Source organism: Hyperolius riggenbachi, chromosome 1 (assembly GCF_040937935.1).
Source record: "Hyperolius riggenbachi isolate aHypRig1 chromosome 1, aHypRig1.pri, whole genome shotgun sequence".
In the NCBI taxonomy this organism is placed as follows: domain Eukaryota; kingdom Metazoa; phylum Chordata; class Amphibia; order Anura; family Hyperoliidae; genus Hyperolius; species Hyperolius riggenbachi.
The window spans coordinates 217,591,727-217,609,737 of record NC_090646.1 but is presented as its reverse complement, the minus strand read 5'-3'; the positions used below and the strand labels follow the sequence as shown (position 1 = coordinate 217,609,737).

Sequence of the window (18,011 nt, the reverse complement as noted above, 5' to 3'; positions counted from 1 at the left end):
GTCAGACGGGAAGAGGACGCGTCACAGGATGGTGTGTTCTGGTGACTAAGCGCAAATTCTGGCTTGGCCGCTGGGGGTCACTACTGTCAGATGATAGATATACAGTAATTTTTAAAGAGGAACTGTAGTGAAAATGGAGCTAGTCTACTTTAGGGGACCCACCGCAAATCCCCATAGACAATTTCACCTGGGCTGCAAAACGGAACAAATGTCTTCCGTTTGCTTGTTTAAACCTCCACAAGCCTTATATCCCTGGGTAGCTAAGCAGGTCCTCTAACGAATTTTGCGGTTTCGGTCAAAAAAAAAGTTGGAACTGACTGTACAGGAGCCGCCGAACGGCCGCAATTTCGGGTCCGTCAGCCATCTTTGTTCTGCTCTGCAGGTCGTTTCTTCCTCCTCATTGGAGGGAATTGTTAGGTGGGGGCGTGCCAGCTTCTGTCGGCAGCTAACGAACCCTCCAATGAGGAGAAAGAAAGGACCTGCACAGCAGAAGGAAGATGGCCGACGGAACCGAGATGAAGGCCGTTCGGCGGCTCCTACACAGCCCATTTCAACTTTTTTTTGACCGAAAACCTCACAGTTCGTTACAGGATATGCTTACCTATCCGTGGGTATAAGGCTTGTGGGGGTTTAAACAAGGTGAAAGCGGACATTTGTTCCGTTTCTGCAGACCAGCTGAAAGTGTCTATGGGGATTTGCGGTGGGTCCCCTAAAGTAGACTAGCTCCGTGAAAATAACCTATTGAATACAATTGCTTATACTTTACAATATTAATTGAGGGCCAGTTCACACTAGGGGCGTTTTTTTAAATCGCCCACGGGATCCCCTATGAGAGAGTTCACAGCTGAACAGTTCCAATCCGCTCAGAAAAGTGGTGCCTGTACCATTTTTGAGGCGTTTTTGCTATAATGGAAGGTATAATAAAAACGCAAAAAGCTCTCAAAATCGCTTTGTGCAGTGATTGCGTGAGCGTTTTTAAGAATAAATACATTGTATTTATTCTTTTCCGGGTCAAAGAGTTCACTTCCTGACTTGCGTTAGGAGTGATTTATAAATCCGCTCTAAAAAGCACTTAGAAAAGCACTTTTTACAAAAACGCAGCACACTGTAGGGCGCCGGGAGGGCGGGAAAAAACAGTTTTAGGTGTGAATGGCATACCTTCCAACTTTTTGAGATGAGAAAAAGGGATACTTAAGCCACGCCCTGCCACAACCCTGGCCACACCCTCACCACGCCTCTAGTCACGCATACCATAAAGATTTTTATAAGAAACATATGTTGTTTTATAATTCAAACCACACTGGTCCTTTCTATCCTGGTTCATTTTCCTTCATAGTAACATTTTAAAATTAGTAATATATCAATTTAAAGGTTGGGAATAAAGTTTAGAGTCAATCAAACACATTTTTAGTATAGAAATACATATATTTACATAGAAAGAGGGACAAAGTCCTGAAAGAGGGACAAATGAGGAGGACAGAGGTGCAGAGCTCCCAAAAAGGGACTGTCCTTCCGAAAAAGGGACAGTTGGGAGCTATGGAATGGGGCCTGGTAGATTAATTAGTCGGTGTTTGCCCATTGTAAAATCTTTCCTCTTCCTGATTTGCATTCTGAAATGTATCACTGGTGGCCACAACTTTAGTTCTGCCAGGTGATCTGATCAGAATCAGGAGTATTGTAATCGCCAACGCCAAGTATGACTGCATCGTGCACAGAATTAGGTTTGGCACATGCAATTACTAAGAGTAAGGATAGGAAATGTAGATAACAGAACAAGCATAAACAGCATTGCAAATGACTTATTATAACAGGAGTGCAAAATAAAATTAAATTATGTAAACGGTACAGTTCTGAATACATAGTAATGCTGGATAAGTCAATCCTGTCCGACAGGTGTGCAAAATAATAGTTATAAACAGTAGTTCAAATTAAAACAAAATAAACAGATTACAGTTCGAAACACAGTGTACATAGGTTGATCCATTGAGCAACAGCTGCAGCTTTGGGGGGGGTGTAAAGTGAAGCAGGTGGGCACTGGCAGTGGAATGGCCTAAAGGAAGTTCAAGAGGTTGACAGCGAGGGGGGAGGAGTTCCTATGCCTCGCAGTTCTGGTGGAGAATGTTCATTTACTGAGAGTTCTATTCACAGAGGGAGATGTGGCTTGCTTGGCAGTTGGGAAAAGCCATTATTTCCCACAATGCAATAAGGTTCACACACAGCAAACTGTCAGGACTGTGGTCATGACATCATACTGTGGGAGGGGTTTCACCAGTATATTAGCCATACAAACCCCACTGATGATCTATTTAACCTCCTTGCCGGTTATCCCGAGCTGAGCTCCTAGAATTCTTCTGGGACCATTGCCGCAGCCCTGGTGCTCCCCAGTGTCTCGCTGGCCACCCGTAAAGCTCACCGGTGGGTCTGCTGCATGTGCGCAAACGTGCCCACATCATCAGGCGCGTACTGCATCTGTGCAGACTACTGCTCAGGTGCAGTACTCACTCTGGTATCACCAAAGCTGCGGCTAGGGACCCAGAAGACTTCTAGGGGCTGGAAGAGGCCCCAGGTAAGTAAAGATAGATTTCATCTTTGATCTTGGGAGTCCTTTAAGTACCTTGAATCAGTACAAAAATTAATGAAGCTCATGGTGGTCCATAGATTAAAATCACTATAGCTTAAAAAACTTAAAAATGGGGGGTACTGGATGACTTACCTCCCCAAAGAAAACAGTTTGTACTCGTTCAAAAACGACATAATTTATTCTTACTTCACAACAACACTTTGCAACGCGTTTCACAGGTCTACTGCCCGCTTCCTCAGGCAACATAAAATTGGGAGCACTAAAAACAAAACCATATATACATAGTTCATAAAAACCCTCTGTTTCTTTAGATTGGAACATAATATAAGTGTATAAGAGTTTTAACATATATATCTCTATACATTGCACTATAAGCATTCTACACCAAAAACACCTCATAGTCAATGCAATCACTAATACCTATCAATCATTAATACCATAAAAAAGCATTAAAACATTATATGAAAAAAGAAAATAATAAAGAAAATTTTAGACCATGATAAACAAGGGTCCTCTCAACCTATGAATCAATCCCAGCATGAGCCATACGATTAATATACATCTGAGGGTGCCATCCTACCCATAATACATGTCACTAGAGTTGGGCCGAACGGTTCGCCGGCGAACGTGGTTCGCGCGAACGTAGGTGGTTCGCGTGCGGGTACCGCACGCGAACCTTTTGCGGAAGAAGTTCGGTTCGCCCCATAATGCACTGAGGGTCAACTTTGACCCTCTACATCACAGTCAGCAGGCCCAGTGTAGCCAATTAGGCTACACTAGCCCCTGGAGCCCCACCCCCCCTTATATAAGGCAGGCAGCGGCGGCCATTACGGCCACTCGTGTGCCTGCATTAGTGAGAGTAGGGCGAGCTGCTGCAGTCTCTCATATAGGGAAAGATTAGTTAGGCTTAACTTCTTCCTGGCTGCATACCTGTTCTGTTCAGTGAGCCCTCAGCCCACTGCATACCTGTACTGTGATCCTGCCACTGCATACCTGTACTGTGATCCTGCCACTGCATACCTGTTCAGTGATCCTGCCACTGCATACCTGTTCAGTGATCCTGCCACTGCATACCTATTCTGTTCAGTGAGCCCTCAGCCCACTGCATACCTGTACTGTGATCCTGCCACTCCATACCTGTTCAGTGATCCTGCCACTGCATACCTGTTCTGTTCAGTGAGCCCTCAGCCCACTGCATACCTGTACTGTGATCCTGCCACTGCATACCTGTTCAGTGATCCTGCCACTGCATACCTGTTCAGTGATCCTGCCACTGCATACCTGTTCTGTTCAGTGAGCCCTCAGCCCACTGCATACCTGTACTGTGATCCTGCCACTCCATACCTGTTCAGTGATCCTGCCACTGCATACCTGTTCTGTTCAGTGAGCCCTCAGCCCACTGCATACCTGTACTGTGATCCTGCCACTCCATACCTGTTCAGTGATCCTGCCACTGCATACCTGTTCAGTGATCCTGCCACTGCATACCTGTTCTGTGGACCCGCCACTGTATACCTGTTCTGTTCAGTGGACCCGCCACTGTATACCTGTTCTGTGAACCCGCCACTGTATACCTGTTCTGTTCAGTGGACCCGCCACTGTATACCTGTTCTGTTCAGTGGACCCGCCACTGTATACCTGTTCTGTTCAGTGGACCCGCCACTGTATACCTGTTCAGTGAACCCGCCACTGCATACCTGTTGTGTTCAGTGAACCTGCCACTGCATACCTGTTGTGTTCAGTGAACCTGCCACTGCATACCTGTTTAGTGAACCCGCCACTGTATACCTGTTCTGTTCAGTGGACCCGCCACTGTATACCTGTTCAGTGAACCCGCCACTGTATACCTGTTCTGTTCAGTGGACCCGCCACTGTATACCTGTTCTCTTCAGTGGACCCGCCACTGTATACCTGTTTAGTGAACACGCCACTGCATACCTATTGTGTTCAGTGATCCTGCCACTGCATACCTGTTCTGTGAACCCGCCACTGTATACCTGTTCTGTTCAGTGGACCCGCCACTGTATACCTGTTCTGTGAACCCGCCACTGTATACCTGTTCTGTTCAGTGGACCCGCCACTGTATACCTGTTCTGTTCAGTGGACCCGCCACTGTATACCTGTTCTGTTCAGTGGACCCGCCACTGTATACCTGTTTAGTGAACACGCCACTGCATACCTATTGTGTTCAGTGATCCTGCCACTGCATACCTGTTCTGTGAACCCGCCACTGTATACCTGTTCTGTTCAGTGGACCCGCCACTGTATACCTGTTCTGTGAACCCGCCACTGTATACCTGTTCTGTTCAGTGGACCCGCCACTGTATACCTGTTCTGTTCAGTGGACCCGCCACTGTATACCTGTTCTGTTCAGTGGACCCGCCACTGTATACCTGTTCTGTTCAGTGGACCCGCCACTGTATACCTGTTTAGTGAACACGCCACTGCATACCTATTGTGTTCAGTGATCCTGCCACTGCATACCTGTTCTGTGAACCCGCCACTGTATACCTGTTCTGTTCAGTGGACCCGCCACTGTATACCTGTTCTGTGAACCCGCCACTGTATACCTGTTCTGTTCAGTGGACCCGCCACTGTATACCTGTTCTGTTCAGTGGACCCGCCACTGTATACCTGTTCTGTTCAGTGGACCCGCCACTGTATACCTGTTTAGTGAACACGCCACTGCATACCTATTGTGTTCAGTGATCCTGCCACTGCATACCTGTTCTGTGAACCCGCCACTGTATACCTGTTCTGTTCAGTGGACCCGCCACTGTATACCTGTTCTGTGAACCCGCCACTGTATACCTGTTCTGTTCAGTGGACCCGCCACTGTATACCTGTTCTGTTCAGTGGACCCGCCACTGTATACCTGTTCTGTTCAGTGGACCCGCCACTGTATACCTGTTCTGTTCAGTGGACCCGCCACTGTATACCTGTTTAGTGAACACGCCACTGCATACCTATTGTGTTCAGTGATCCTGCCACTGCATACCTGTTCTGTGAACCCGCCACTGTATACCTGTTCTGTTCAGTGGACCCGCCACTGTATACCTGTTCTGTGAACCCGCCACTGTATACCTGTTCTGTTCAGTGGACCCGCCACTGTATACCTGTTCTGTTCAGTGGACCCGCCACTGTATACCTGTTCTGTTCAGTGGACCCGCCACTGTATACCTGTTTAGTGAACACGCCACTGCATACCTATTGTGTTCAGTGATCCTGCCACTGCATACCTGTTCTGTGAACCCGCCACTGTATACCTGTTCTGTTCAGTGGACCCGCCACTGTATACCTGTTCTGTGAACCCGCCACTGTATACCTGTTCTGTTCAGTGGACCCGCCACTGTATACCTGTTCTGTTCAGTGGACCCGCCACTGTATACCTGTTCTGTTCAGTGGACCCGCCACTGTATACCTGTTCTGTTCAGTGGACCCGCCACTGTATACCTGTTTAGTGAACACGCCACTGCATACCTATTGTGTTCAGTGATCCTGCCACTGCATACCTGTTCTGTGAACCCGCCACTGTATACCTGTTCTGTTCAGTGGACCCGCCACTGTATACCTGTTCTGTGAACCCGCCACTGTATACCTGTTCTGTTCAGTGGACCCGCCACTGTATACCTGTTCTGTTCAGTGGACCCGCCACTGTATACCTGTTCTGTTCAGTGGACCCGCCACTGTATACCTGTTTAGTGAACACGCCACTGCATACCTATTGTGTTCAGTGATCCTGCCACTGCATACCTGTTCTGTGAACCCGCCACTGTATACCTGTTCTGTTCAGTGGACCCGCCACTGTATACCTGTTCTGTGAACCCGCCACTGTATACCTGTTCTGTTCAGTGGACCCGCCACTGTATACCTGTTCTGTTCAGTGGACCCGCCACTGTATACCTGTTTAGTGAACACGCCACTGCATACCTATTGTGTTCAGTGATCCTGCCACTGCATACCTGTTCTGTGAACCCGCCACTGTATACCTGTTCTGTTCAGTGGACCCGCCACTGTATACCTGTTCTGTGAACCCGCCACTGTATACCTGTTCTGTTCAGTGGACCCGCCACTGTATACCTGTTCTGTTCAGTGGACCCGCCACTGTATACCTGTTCTGTTCAGTGGACCCGCCACTGTATACCTGTTTAGTGAACACGCCACTGCATACCTATTGTGTTCAGTGATCCTGCCACTGCATACCTGTTCTGTGAACCCGCCACTGTATACCTGTTCTGTTCAGTGGACCCGCCACTGTATACCTGTTCTGTGAACCCGCCACTGTATACCTGTTCTGTTCAGTGGACCCGCCACTGTATACCTGTTCTGTTCAGTGGACCCGCCACTGTATACCTGTTCTGTTCAGTGGACCCGCCACTGTATACCTGTTTAGTGAACACGCCACTGCATACCTATTGTGTTCAGTGATCCTGCCACTGCATACCTGTTCTGTGAACCCGCCACTGTATACCTGTTCTGTTCAGTGGACCCGCCACTGTATACCTGTTCTGTGAACCCGCCACTGTATACCTGTTCTGTTCAGTGGACCCGCCACTGTATACCTGTTCTGTTCAGTGGACCCGCCACTGTATACCTGTTCTGTTCAGTGGACCCGCCACTGTATACCTGTTTAGTGAACACGCCACTGCATACCTATTGTGTTCAGTGATCCTGCCACTGCATACCTGTTCTGTGAACCCGCCACTGTATACCTGTTCTGTTCAGTGGACCCGCCACTGTATACCTGTTCTGTGAACCCGCCACTGTATACCTGTTCTGTTCAGTGAACCCACCGCATCAGTGCGCATACCTGTGCAGTTAAGTGAACCCACCTACCTACGTGAGTGCACGCAGTGTGATATACCACTCCGTGCATACCCAATATGGACAAAACAGGTAGAGGAAGAGGAAGAGGTAGTGGCAGAGGCAGAGGAAGGCCACCCGGCAGGTCTGCGCGAGGTCGTGTAAATGTAATTTCGTGTGGATCTGGCCCACAGTACAGTGCTCGGAAGAAGGCACGTCCCATCACCTCCCAAGATTGTCAGGACGTGGTTGAGTATTTAGCGACACAGAACACCTCATCTTGCTCAGCCACCAGCGCTACTACTAGCACCACTTCCGCTGCATTTGACACTTCGCAAGAATTATTTAGTGTTGAAATCACTGATGCACAGCCATTGTTGTTACAGCCAGATGAATTTTCACCAGCTAATATGTCTGAGTTACGCGGCAACACTATGGATGTAACGTGTCAGGAGGATGAAGGACCTACTGATGGTGCAAGTTTGGATTTGTCTGAGGCAAGCGAAGCTGGGCAGGATGACTACGATGATGACGGTAATAGGGATCCTCTGTATGTTCCCAATAGAGGAGATGAAGAGGGGGACAGTTCAGAGGGGGAGTCAGAGAGTAGTAGGAGGAGAGAAGTTGCTGAAAGAAGCTGGGGCAGCTCTTCGTCAGAAACAGCTGGTGGCAGAGTCCGGCACCATGTATCGCCACCTATGTACAGCCAGCCAACTTGCCCTTCAGCATCAGCTGCTGAGGTCCCCATAGTGCCCACATCCCAGGGTGGCTCAGCGGTGTGGAAATTTTTTAATGTGTGTGCCTCAGATCGGACCAAAGCCATCTGTTCGCTCTGCCAACAAAAATTGAGCCGTGGAAAGGCCAACACTCACGTAGGGACAAGTGCCTTACGAAGGCACCTGGAGAAAAGGCACAAACAGCAATGGGATGGCCACCTGAGCAAAAGCAGCAGCAGCACACAAAAGAAAAGTCACCCTCCTTCTCCTCTTCCTCCTTCAGGTGCATCATCTGCTTCTGCCGCTTTCTCCTTTGCACCTTCACAGGCACCCTCCTCCACTCCGCCTCTGCCCTTGAGCGGTTCCTGCTCCTCTGCCCACAGCAGCAGTCAGGTGTCCGTGAAGGAAATGTTTGAGCGGAAGAAGCCACTTTTGGCCAGTCACCCCCTTGCCCGGCGTCTGACAGCTGGCGTGGCGGAACTGTTAGCTCGCCAGCTGTTACCATACCGGCTGGTGGACTCTGAGGCCTTCCGTAAATTTGTGGCCATCGGAACACCGCAGTGGAAGATGCCAGGCCGCACTTATTTTTCGAGAAAGGCCATACCCCAACTGCACCGTGAAGTTGAGAGGCAAGTGGTGTCATCTCTTGCGAAGAGCGTTGGGTCAAGGGTACACCTGACCACGGATGGCTGGTCTGCCAAGCACGGGCAGGGCCGCTACATTACCTACACAGCCCATTGGGTGAACCTGGTGGTGAACGATGGCAAGCAGAAAGCGGCGGACCAAATTGTGACACCTCCACGGCTTGCAGGCAGGCCTCCTGCCACCTCCTCTCCTCCTGCTACATGCTCTTCGCTGTCCTCCTCCTCCTCCTTGGCTGAGTGGCAGTTCTCCTCTCCAGCTACACAGCCCCAGCTCCGCAGGGCCTATGCTGCATGCCAGGTACGACGGTGTCACGCCATCTTAGACATGGCTTGTCTCAAAGCGGAGAGTCACACTGGAGCAGCTCTCCTGGCTGCTCTTAAGAAACAGGTGGATGAGTGGCTGACCCCGCACCACCTGGAGATAGGCAACGTGGTGTGCGACAACGGCAGCAATCTGCTTGCCGCTTTGCATATGGGGAAGCTGACACACATACCCTGCATGGCACATGTCATGAATCTAGTGGTTCAAAGATTTGTGGCAAAGTACCCTGGCTTAGCGGATGTCCTGAAGCAGGCCAGGAAGTTCTGTGGGCATTTGAGGCGCTCTTACACAGCCATGGCACGATTTGCAGAAATTCAGCGTAAAAACAACATGCCGGTGAGACGCCTCATTTGCGATAGCCCCACTCGATGGAACTCGACCCTGCTCATGTTCTCCCGCCTGCTAGAACAGAAGAAAGCCGTCACCCAGTACCTCTACAACTGGAGTAGAACGAAACAGTCTGGGAAGATGGGGATGTTCTGGCCCGACAACTGGACACTGATGAAAAATGCATGCAGGCTCATGCGGCCGTTTGAGGAGGTGACCAACCTGGTGAGCCGCAGTGAGGGCACCATCAGCGACTTAATTCCCTACGCGTACTTCTTGGAGCGTGCTGTGCGTAGAGTGGCGGATGAAGCTGCGAATGAGCGTGACCAGGAACCGTTACGGCAGGAACAGGCATGGGACCAATTTTCATCAGACCCAGCTGTTTCCTCAACACCTGCGGCAGCACAGAGGGGGGAGGAGGAGGAAGAAGAGAGGTCGTGTGCAGAAGACGAGTCAGACTCAGAGGATGATGAGCAAGGTGTTTCTTTGGGGGAGGAGGAGGAGGAGGAGGAGGGGACAGCGGCAGGACAACAACCGCAGCAGGCGTCGCAGGGGGCTTGTGCTGCTCAACCTTCCCGTGGTATTGTTCGCGGCTGGGGGGAGGAGGTTGACTTACCTGACGTCACTGAGGAAGAGCAAGAGGAGATGGAGGGTACTGGATCCGACTTTGTGCAGATGTCGTCTTTTATGCTGTCCTGCCTGTTGAGGGACCCCCGTATAAAAAACCTCAAGGGGAATGAGCTGTACTGGGTGGCCACACTACTAGACCCTCGGTACAGGCACAAAGTGGCGGACCTGTTACCAACTCACCGGAAGGTGGAAAGGATGCAGCATATGCAGAACCAGCTGTCAACTATGCTTTACAATGCCTTTAAGGGTGATGTGACGGCACAACGCCAGCAAGGTACCACTGCCACTAATCCTCCTCCCGTGTCCACGCAGTCAAAGACAGGACGCTCCAGCGATCTCATGGTGATGTCGGACATGCGGACGTTCTTTAGTCCAACGCCTCGCCGTAGCCCTTCCGGATCCACCCTCCACCAACGCCTCGACCGGCAGGTAGCCGACTACCTGGCCTTAAGTGTGGATGTAGACACTGCTGTGAACAGCGATGAGGAACCCTTGAACTACTGGGTGCGCAGGCTTGACCTGTGGCCAGAGCTGTCCCAATTTGCCATCCAACTTCTCTCCTGCCCTGCCGCAAGCGTCCTGTCAGAGAGGACCTTCAGCGCAGCTGGAGGCATTGTCACAGAGAAGAGAAGTCGCCTAAGTCACAAAAGTGTTAAGTACCTCACCTTTATCAAAATGAATGAGGCATGGATCCCGGAGGGCTGCTGCCCGCCCCAAGACTAAGTCAGTCCCCGCACACACAGCATCTCTGCCTGCACGCCGTGTGACTGGCTGCCTGGCCTGCCCCAAAAAGACTAAGTCGCTCCCAGTCCCTCCACACAGCATGTCTGCCTGCAGGCCGCTTCACTACCTTCTCCGCCACCACCAACAGGGTCCGGGACTCCAGGCGGATTGCTGAATTTTTTAGGCCGCTGCTAGCAGCGGCCGCTGTAATAATTTTTATGGTGCGTGTACATGACTGCCTAATTTTTCTGGCTGCACTGAGGGCAGCTGCAACAACAAAAGAAAAGGCATGTACATGCGCCCATTCCCCTTCGTGATCATTACCTTGCCGTGGTGAAGGGGCTTGCGTATCACAATGAAGCAATGACCGGCGCCTAGATGAGTGTCTCGGGGGGCACACAAAAGATAATAAGGTCGTTGCTTCATTGTGGTCAGACCAAATTTGATCAGCTGGACAGTCACTGTTCTGTCATTCAGCTACATCAGCCAGGCCGACCATATGGGCTGTAAAGCCACAAAAACCTGCACTCTCGCCATGGTGCGCACCACTCCAGCACGGCCGTCACTAGTACAAACAGCTGTTTGCGGTGCGTTACACGGTGAGTTTGGTGTGTCAGTGTGAAGCAGTACCTTAATTACACTACCTGATTGATGTATACACATGCAAGATGTTTTAAAGCACTTTAGGCCTGTCATTTAGCATTCAATGTGATTTCTGCCCTTAAAACGCTGCTTTGCGTCAAATCCAGATTTTTCCCGGGGACTTTTGGCGTGTATCCCACTCCGCCATGCCCCCCTCCAGGTGTTAGACCCCTTGAAACATCTTTTCCATCACTTTTGTGGCCAGCATAATTATTTTTTTTTTTCAAAGTTCGCATCCCCATTGAAGTCTATTGCGGTTCGCGAACTTTAACGCGAACCGAACGTTCCGCGAAAGTTCGCGAACCCGGTTCGCGAACCTAAAATCGGAGGTTCGGCCCAACTCTACATGTCACCCCTTAACAGTGTTTTATAATAGCATATTCCTGAGCTATAGCTTATCACTGGGCTATAGCTGCCATCCATGCATCACATCATTGGTGCAGAATGACTGTCTGACAGTCCGCATCCATAAATCTACCATGGCTTACCTTAAAGGGATACTGTAGGGGGGTCGGGAGAAAATGAGCTGAACTTACCCGGGGCTTCTAATGGTCTCCCGCAGACATCCTGTGCCTGCGCAGCCGCTCACCGATGCTCCGGTCCCGCCTCCGGTTCACTTCTGGAATTTCTGACTTTAAAGTCAGAAAACCACTGCGCCTGCGTTGCCGTGTCCTCGATCCCTCTGATGTCATCAAAAGCGCACAGCGCAGGCCCAGTATGGTCTGTGTCTGCGCAGTACACTCCTGGTGACATCAGCGGGAGCGAGGACACGGCAACGCAGGCGCAGTGGTTTTCTGACTTTAAAGTCAGAAATTCCAGAAGTGAACCGGAGGCGGGGGCGGAGCATTGGGGAGTGGCTGCGCCAACACAGGATGTCTGCGGGGGACCATTAGAAGCCCCGGGTAAGTTCAGCTCATTTTCCCCCGACCCCCCTACAGTATCCCTTTAAACAGCCCAGGAGCGGGTTTGGCGCCTCTGTAGTTTGTCTGCGCCCAACCTCGCTCCTTATGTTCATTGCGGGACTGCGGGGAATGGTCAGTGGGGCATGCGTGTGTTCCCACGCTGGAGGTTGCGTTCTTCCAGCGGATGTAACGCGTACGTCACAATCGCGCCGTCACGCGTTCCCATAGCAACCTCCCGTCACAGTGACTCTCTGTGCTCCAGAGTCCAAACACTAGCTGGAGCGCAGAGGTACGGTGGCCCTGTGCAGTGGGGGCTGGCTCTACTTTAGGAAAGAAAAAGAAAGAAAGGGGAAAAAAAGAGAGAAAAAAAAAAAGGAAGAAGAAGAAAATAAAAACAAGAAAAAAAAACAGGATGGGGGGAAGAAGATAGATGGAGACAATAACCCATAAGAATGAAAATGAAAATAATAATAAATTAAACTAATGTAATGAAAATGATAATAGTAATAGTCAGGGCTGGAACCCACAGGAGCGCTTTTGGCAGCGTTTTGGCAGCACTGCGATACGCTAGCAGTTTGCCAAAACGCTGGGCTAATGTTAATGGATGGGGCAACTTCCACAGGAGCGTTTGCGTTTCCCAGAAACGCAAACGCAGGACCTGCAGCATTTTGGGAGCGTTAGCGCTTCAATGTAAAGTATTGAAACGCTAGCAGAAACGCTCAGCAAAACCTAAACTGAGCGGTTTTGCTAGCGTTTTGCGGTTAAGCACACTGTAACAAAATGAAAAATAATTCACAGGACCAATCAGGATAAAAACGCAAAACGCAAAACGCTAGGCACCCGCTGGGGAAAAAAATACAATGTTGCAAAACACGACTAAAAACGCGCATGAATCCGCTTGCAAACCGCTCAGACAAAACGCTAGCGGTTGCGTTTTGCGTTTGCGGTTTTCAGTGGGTTCCAGGCCTAATAGTGATGAATAATAAAGAAGTTAATAAACTCGAAAAATAATAAGTAAATAATCAATAATAATAATAATAATAATAATAATAAATAGTGATTATACATAAAAGTTCACTTGAAGTGTTTTCAAACCCAATTCAGACATAATTCCTCTACACTATTTTTAAAAACAATACATCAGGGTACAATCTGCAATGATCATTAGGCCATAAAATACATATAAGATATGTGCATCCTTTTTCTTAAACCTACACACTCATATATAATCCCTATTTCCTATTTTGCTGTGTGTGGATGTATTTGGGGGGTATATTTAGAGAGAGGAGGAGGGAAAAGAAGGGAAGGGACAGGGGGATGGGCGGGGAGAGTCAAAGGGAAAAATAAATAATAAAGGAATTATAATTATTATTATTGTGGCTATTAGACTACTATTAGACTAGTATTTTAGATTCATAGTTCATTCCTTTATTATTTATTTTTCCCTTTGACTCTCCCTTTGACTGAGAGGAATTATGTCTGAATTGGGTTTGAAAACCCTTCAAGTGAACTTTTATGTATAATCACTATTTATTATTATTATTATGATTGATTATTTACTTATTATTTTTCGAGTTTATTAACTTCTTTATTATTCATCACTATTACTATTACTATTATCATTTTCATTATATTAGTTTAATTTATTATTATTTTCATTTTCATTCTTATGGGTTATTGTCTCCATCTATCTTCTTCCCCCCTCCTGTTTTTTTCTTGTTTTTATTTTCTTCTTCTTCCTTTTTTTCTCTCTTTTTTTTCTCTCTTTTTTTCTTTCTTTCTTTTTCTTTCCTAAAGTAGAGCCAGCCCCCACTGCACAGGGCCACCGTACCTCTGCGCTCCAGCTAGTGTTTGGACTCTGGAGCGCAGAGAGTCACTGTGACGGGAGGTTGCTATGGGAACGCGTGACGGCGCGATTGTGACGTACGCGTTACATCTGCTGGAAGAACGCAACCTCCAGCGTGGGAACACATGCACGCCCCACTGACCATTCCCCGCAGTCCCGCAATGAACATAAGGAGCGAGGTTGGGCGCAGACAAGCTACAGAGGCGCCAAACCCACTCCTGGACTGTTTAAGGTAAGCCATGGTAGATTTATGGATGCGGTGTAACGATTGTGGAACTTTCTCCGTGATCAGCGCACAACGCGTGCGCTGACACGGCGGAAATCCTCCACAAGCGTATATTTGCAGGCACCCAGCAAAAGGTGCTACGCACCTGTAGAGGGAAATTCCTGTCGGCAGATGGCGCTGGGGAGTGCAGAGGAACCAATCCTCTGTACCTCCACAAGTGCCAGACAGGAATTGTACGAAGCGCAGAACGCAATCGCAAGAGAGGCGATTGCGAATGAGATTGAGCAAAGGGACAGGTTGTATGTGTGTGCGCCAATCCAGTCGCCACCCCGCGACCGCGCACACACACACAACAGCAGATACAAAATAGGAACGCGATCGCGAGAGGTGCGATCGCCAGACGTGACACAAGGCAGATCAGAATAGAATACGAGGGTAGTAAAAGCACAGCAAATAATACAATAAGGAGATACGGAAAATAACAAACGCTAGCTAACCGCGAACACCGCACTCATTCGCAACAGTGCACGCGGTTATGCGCGATCTCCACGTGATAAGCACAATAGAGACAAGCACACCTAACTAACCATTAACAGACAAACATGAAACAGAGGACGCGAGCGCTTGCTTAACGGTTACCTCACCGAGCCTCCAGCAAGCTTAGCGGACAAGACAGACACACGAAAACAGCGACAAATGAGAGATAGGATCCACAGCACTAGCGAAAAGTGGCTAGCGTGATCCAGGTACAGAGTAGCAGAACAGAAGGATCCCCAGCGCTAGCGAAAAGTGGCTGGCGCGATCCCAGAAGACAGAACAGAAGGATCCCCAGCGCTAGCGAAAAGTGGCTAGCGCGATCCCAGGAGACAGAACAGAAGGATCCACAGCGCTAGCGAAAAGTAGCTAGCGCGATCCCAGGAGACAGAACAGAAGAGATAGCTGGTAGCAACCGCTGCACCAGCTATACTCCAAGAACAGAGATCAGAACCATTTCCTGTCCACCACCGCTGGGACAGGACAATGGCAACAGGCAAGACAAGACAGAACAGGCAATACAGATAATACAACCTGACTGGGCTAGAAGGGGAGCCTAAAGCAACCCCCAGGAATTAACTATACTAGATAGCAATGGCTGACACTCCAGCAGTGTCCATCAGGAACAGACCATGGAAAGGAAATGACCAGCAAAGCCTTCTGGGAAACATAAAGCTCTTATAGTGCCAGTCATCATAGAAGGCAGGTAGGGGATTTGCATAACGAATGTATGCAAATTCCCCAGCAAGAGAACAGACCAGAAACTTGCAATGGAAAGACAGGTCTCTGTTCCAGAGACCTGCAGCCCACAGACTAGAGGAATGGACAAACAGCTGTCTGCCTGTGCAGCCAGCTGAGCGGATCATCACAGTACCCCCCCCCCCCTCTAGGGATGGATTCCAGACATCCCTCAAAACTGGTATCATCACAAAACTCTAACTGAAGACTCATGAAGGTCGGGGCAGCCCGACAAGGCCCAATTCCAGAGTCAGTCCATCCGAAACCGACCTCATCGGAAGCAGAAGCCACCGAAACATGCCCATCAGCACGACAAGTCTCAGCGTAACACCCATCAGGACTGTGGACACCAGAGAAGAAGCCATCGACACCCTCCAGACAATACCCACCACCTTCCAAGGAGCGTCCAAGAATACCAAACCTGCCGCAATACCTGTTCGAAGTGTCCCTTACAACACCAAAGCCATTGCTGATCGTATTCAGGGCACCAAGCAAAACCTTTCCCGGAATCTCCCAGAACGCCTTGAAGCTCCGCAGAGATCCCAAGAAGCCAGAACGCTCATCAGGCTCACATGGAGAACCACCAAGAACCCCTATGGAACCTATGATCATTCCAGACTCAAAATTAGCAGGACACCTATCAAGATCAGGACTTTCAGGGACCACTTCTGGGCATGAGCAGGCAGGCTATATCGGAACATGTCTCCACTGAGGAAGCATCTGAGTACGCTGTTAACCGAGGCACACTTGGGCTTTCTGGGTCACAGAGCACATCGGGGTACACTAGTACAGGAGAAACCTCAGGACATGTCGGGGAACTGCCAACCTCAGAGTCCGGCACGACAAGACCAAAACCAGTACCGGGCAGAGAATCATCATGAGTGGAGGTCACAGGCACTGGACTTTCAAAAGAAGACTCGGATACTAATTCAGAAATTTCTGTGACAATAATATCATCATTGACTACATATGAGTGAAGCTCCATCAGAGCTGAAAAGGTAGCCAGCAAGGCAGCAATGCCTACGGAAGAGGGCAACACTTCAGAAGGACTTGGGGGGCAGGAGACATCTCCTACAAGTTCTGCACCCTTTGGGAGGAACTCGGAGACCTCCAGAACATCATTTTTCATGTTTTCTAAGAAGGATTCTGTACTATCCATGTTACAGGGCAAAACTGGAACTTTATTTTGTGAACAGGGCAGATGTCCCAGGGAAGATTCCACCACAAACTGAGACTGGATCTCATCATCATGAGGGGAATGTACAGGTATATTTATTGGAACACACACTGACTCCCTAACTTCAATCTCACTGCACCCGGAATTCTGCATAGCAGTCAAACTAGCTTGCAATTCCAAAACTGCAGAAAAACAGGTAAAAATAGCAGCAATACCTAGACGAGCCTCTAGGGGCAGGGCAGGAGATATTGTACAAGGCAATATTGACTCATCCAGAGTACAGGGTGGAGAGTCAGAACTTCCCTCAGAGCAAGAAAGGGGCTCACAAACGTCAGTGTGAAAGGACAACATGTTTTTATTCATGGTACAGGGCAGGTTCAGAGAAAGCGTCTCTGAATAAGGCAAAGAGGGTTCAGCATCAGATTCGCAAAACCGAAGCGCTGTCTCACTCTTAGATTCGGCTAACAATGTTGAATCCGAGGAATCAGAACGCAAAACCTGCGAATCAAAATTCACTTTAGGTTGTGAAACTGACGCTTCTATAGCGCAAACCTCCGCGATCTGCGGAGCAGACTGCAAGCATCTAGGACCGAAACACTGGAGCAACTGTCCCCAGGCAACGGGCCCTTACAGGTGTGAACAGGGTGAGACAGAGACTCATCTGCAGAAGAAATAGTGACATCAACAGGACAAACTTTATTAGGCATATTAATTTTACTTTTGACGCTGCATAGTCGAGAACTTTTCCCCATAGCAGGGTCACAGACGGAAGATCTCAAAGATCTGTTACTAAATGACAAAGGATCCCACACATCCTTGAGGAAACCGGCAGACTCATGCCGATCACAATCTGCAGGAACATCCGAGAAACAGGCATCAGATCGCACAGATTCAAACTGCACACTGTCAGGAGAGAATCCTTCAGGATTCGCACAGGAATCAACCACAGCGTCACACTCATTCATTTCAGATTGCACAAAGTCAAGACTCTCATGCTTTACCCCAGAAAGGCAGGAACAATCATCCGACAACGATGTCTCTTTATTGGAATCAATTGGTTGGTGTTTGTGCAACTCATCCAAAATCGTTTGCCATACATAGATCACCAGATCCACATCATCCTTGTCACATTCATCGGAATCAATCAGAAGGTACATAGAATCAAGACAAGCATTCAAGACATCTTCGCTTTTTGCGATG

The 18,011-nt window shown here is 49.0% G+C and overlaps 1 long non-coding RNA gene across 1 annotated transcript in view; it reads left to right on the top strand.

Moving 5' to 3' along the window:
* Positions 1-18,011, top strand: part of LOC137547136 (uncharacterized) — a 61,779-nt gene continuing 43,768 nt past the window's right edge. Inside the window, exon 1 of the long non-coding RNA XR_011026500.1 lies at positions 1-31. This is a non-coding gene — a long non-coding RNA (uncharacterized lncRNA). The remainder of the gene's footprint in view (positions 32-18,011) is intronic.